The sequence below is a fragment of the Tenrec ecaudatus genome, chromosome 9 (genome assembly GCF_050624435.1).
Source record: "Tenrec ecaudatus isolate mTenEca1 chromosome 9, mTenEca1.hap1, whole genome shotgun sequence".
Lineage (NCBI taxonomy): Eukaryota > Metazoa > Chordata > Mammalia > Afrosoricida > Tenrecidae > Tenrec > Tenrec ecaudatus.
Genome location: NC_134538.1, coordinates 86,923,964 through 86,928,165, shown reverse-complemented (window position 1 = coordinate 86,928,165; position 4,202 = coordinate 86,923,964). Strand labels below are relative to the sequence as shown.

Sequence of the window (4,202 nt, the reverse complement as noted above, 5' to 3'; positions counted from 1 at the left end):
CTAACTCCCCCAAGGAGAGGGTATTGTCTATATCTCCACAGAGAGAGGGAGAGAGAGTCTTCAACCCAGTGCCCCCAGACATGAAAGCAACATACTGGTATGAAGCAGAGAGCCAATGTGCACCCCCCTTACCCACCTCCCAAAAAATGCACGTCAGAGGACAGCACTGAACCTACAGCTCAGGGAGAGGGGCATGTCTGATTAAAGCACAAAGGAGCAAACAAAGAGGCAAGGAGAGAGAGTGGAACACATCCTCACCCACTAAGCCCCGAGGATAATATTCCTGCTCAGAGCAGCCAATGCACAGAGAAGACCATAGGGTCAGCCCCACCATGAGACACAACGTCCCTCACTGACCCATAGTGCTATGGGGGACAACACTGGAGAAATAGTGCAGGAATTGTGCCTGATCTGATCCCACCAAATCAGGGCGAAACACTAAGGGCATGCATGCAACAGAGCAGGAAGGGGAGCACCAAGTCTCCATAGAAGGATGTTTACTTATCTTTTATTGACTAGGCAAAGTAGTTTGACTTTGTGGAACATAATAAACTATAGATAACTTTATGAAGAATGACAATTCCAGAATACCTAGTTCTGTTTATGTGGAAACTGTACATGGACCAAGAGGCAGTGGTTCAAAAAGAAAAAGGGATCCTGCATGGGGATAGTTTCATAGTTGTATCATTTTGCCATACTTGTTCAATCATGCAGGTGATCTAAGAAACTGGACTATGTAAAGAAGATCACAGCATCACAATTGGAGGAGGGCTCATTAACAACCTTGGGTGTGCGGATGATACAACTTGCTTGCGCAAAGTCAAGAGGACCTGGAGCCCTTATTGATGAGGATCAAAGACTACTAACTTCAGTATGAATTGTAACTCAATGTAAAGGAAACCAAAAGCACCACAACTGGACCAACAGACAATATGGTGATAAGCAAGGAAAGATTACATTTCTCACAGATTTCATCTTGCTTGGATCCACAATCTATGCTCATGGAAGCTGCTGTCAAGAAATCAAATGATGTATTGCATTGGGCAGATATGATGCACAAGAATTCTATAATCTGTTTTAAGGCAAAAATATCCATTTGAGGATTAATATGGGCCTGACCCAAGTAATGTTATTTTCAGTTACCTCATATACTTGAGAAAACTGGACATTGAATAAGGAAGAATGGATGCATTTTAATTATGCTGCTCGAGAAGAACACTGGCTCAGTTTGTTACAAGAATTAACCACTCTGTGTTGAATGTCAGAATATTCCGAGGATGACAAGGCTTTATGTCATATTCTCTGGACATGTAGCAGGGGATGGTAAAAGGACATCATTTTCAGTGAAAAAGAAGACCCTCAATGTGATGGATGGCATGAGGGCTGCAAAAAATGGGCTAAATCATAGAGACAATTATGAGACTGGCACATGACTGGGCAGTCTTTTGTTCTGTTGAATACGGGGTCACTATGAGTCAGAGCTGACTTGACCTGCTTAACAACTACACCAAGAAGGCTAAACTCTGTTAAAGTACTTTTTAAACCTTTGAAGGCACTCAGATCAGAGTTGTCATTATTATATAATCTGTTGATGCCTCAAGTCACATAGTTTCAGCTCATACTGTTATTTTCTATGTGTCATTTGTATTTATAATCATTGATTTTTTTGTCACATTTTCTAGTGTTTTAACTATAATAATTTGGTCATTAGTATTTGTGAACCTCTATATGTAACTATTTTGAGAACAAATTAGTAATTACAGGGAAGAATGAGAAAAATTTTAAGTTTTCCTAAGGGGGAAGGTAAAGCTTTTTTGCTGTCCCATACGCCTCCATTAAAAATAAATCTGTAATTAATAATGTTGTAATTCAATGTAGGAAAATTTTACAAAACAATTTATTTTATAGTATTCATATAATATAAGACATTTTATACCGAAACAATTGATCACTAAATGTATCCATATTATTTTATTATTAAAATTGACAATAAACATGTTTAACAATTATTGATTATATACCATATATACTTGCATATAAGCCAAGTATTTCAGCATATTTTTATGCAGTTTCTGTGGTGAAATTAAGTGCCTTAGCTGCTATTCAGGTTGGCTTACATTTGAGTATATACAGCAACTCTTTAATAATTAAATTGGGAAACAATTTAAAACATGAAGTGGTGGCAGTGTTGTTTCTTGAATCAAGTTTAGAAATATATGGATTTTAAATGCAAGGTTTTAAATTTTTTCTTTAGGTTATCTCTGTCATTCAAAGATATAACTGATTTTAATGAAATTTGAATGGCTTAAATTTGAATTATGGCTTAAAATAGTGGAGCATTCAAATTTACACTTAATAGAACAAGCATGTGCAATAGATGTACATGCTAACAATGTACATGCTAACAATCTTTTCTAATTATTATTTAAAATTGCTAATTTATCCTTCTTTTATTATTCAGAGATATTTTGTCATGCCATTTGGAGGCATAAGTCAAAAAAGTTAAGTGGATGCCAGTAAGGCAAAGCATAAGGGGCACGAATTAAATCACTCAAAACATTTGCTGGATCCAGGCTTCAATATGTCAAAAGAGCAGATGATGGCCAGAGTGCATCAAAAGTCACTGCTCTGCTGTCTCCCACGGAGAGAGCGGAATCTTCTGATGATAGTGTGCCTTCTGTGGAAGAGCTAAGAGTAAAATGGCAGAATTTGAAGCATAAGAAAGTGCTGAAAGAGACCCAAGGTCATGATACTACAAATGAAATGAGTGACATTAAAGAGAAAATTTTGGAAATTAGTATTATGTTCCCTTCTGGGAGATACACGCTTCAGGTGGTCTTCAGGTTGAATTCAGCACATGGAACAGTGCTTCCTTTTAGAACAAAGCTGGGCCTTTCAGTGTTGTATCAAGGCAAGGTGCAAAAGCAACGAGCAATGGGTGCCATCTTTCAAAAGAGTGGTTTTTGAAGGTGATGCCAAATGGTAAAAAATGCTGTGGTCATGGATGGTTTACTGACTTGTCAGCAAGGATTTGTACTGTTTCTGCTGTGTTTGCCACCAGTACTACAGATCTAATAATACAATTTGTGGTTGGGGTTCAGGAGTGGTAGACACGGATCCTGAAAGGACATAATGATGAGCGCTTACTTTGCCCTTAATACGTAGAAAGCATGGGCAGTAGGACTGAGGCTACCCCAAACCACCGACAGCCAAACTATTGCTTTGATAAAAAGGAGAGCAAAAGGCAAAGGGACATCTTGGAAATTGTTTTATAGCAAATTGTTTGTGTTTTTTTTTCCCAGCAGAATTGGAATTTTGTGGCCAAACTTTCTTGAGAGGAGTGAGATACTTGCAAAATATCTACTGCTGAAATAGACTTAATGAGATTAAAGTGGAATACATGTGTTAGGCCTGGTTGACTAGAGAAACAAATCCAGAGACACTCATATACTCATATGCTTAAGTGAGTTTTATATCAAGAAGTAATTATATATATTTTAAATCCCAGTCAGTCCAGATCAAGTCCATAAGTTCAATACTAGTCTATAAACCCAATACTAGTCCATAAGTTCTTCTTCAGACTCATGCAACTCCATGCAACGCTGCAGAATACAGGAAGATCACAGGCTGGTGGCAGTAGAGTCTTGTGAATCCAAAGGTAAAAATATGAAATGCTTCAGTAATTTGCATATCAGCACAGGGGGCATGCTCATCTCCTCTGCATCCTTCTGATTTCAGTGGAAGCATCACAAGTATGATAACTCTTCAACAGGAAAGTGAAGGGGGAGAGAGACAGAGAGAGGCTCACCTCCAGAGAGCCATTTATTTCAGTGGCACCTCCAAATGAGGTCATCACGCTGCAACCTAATTGACAGGCTAAACCCCACCCATATCTTCTTATGGGTGCCATGTTGGCACAAAAACCTAACTATCACAAGATGTAAACTTAAGTATTATCTCTTATCTTGCACCAAACACTCAGAATGAGTTTATATGAGTCTGGCAAAACATGTGAAGAAAAGCTCGACAAAGACGTACAGTCTGCAACGTACTTTGAGGGATCATGTTCAACAGCACACCTGACTTGCCACAGACTGACTAGACATCAAAGTAATCAGATGTGTAAAAGCCAACAACATTGTTGTTGTTGTTAAGTGCCATCAAGAAGGCTACAGCCCATCACATCTATGCACAACAGAGCA

The 4,202-nt window shown here is 38.5% G+C and overlaps 1 pseudogene; it reads right to left on the bottom strand.

Moving 5' to 3' along the window:
• Positions 1–3,660: 3,660 nt before the first annotated feature.
• Positions 3,661–3,758, bottom strand: LOC142457514 (U6 spliceosomal RNA; annotated as a pseudogene).
• Positions 3,759–4,202: the final 444 nt, after the last annotated feature.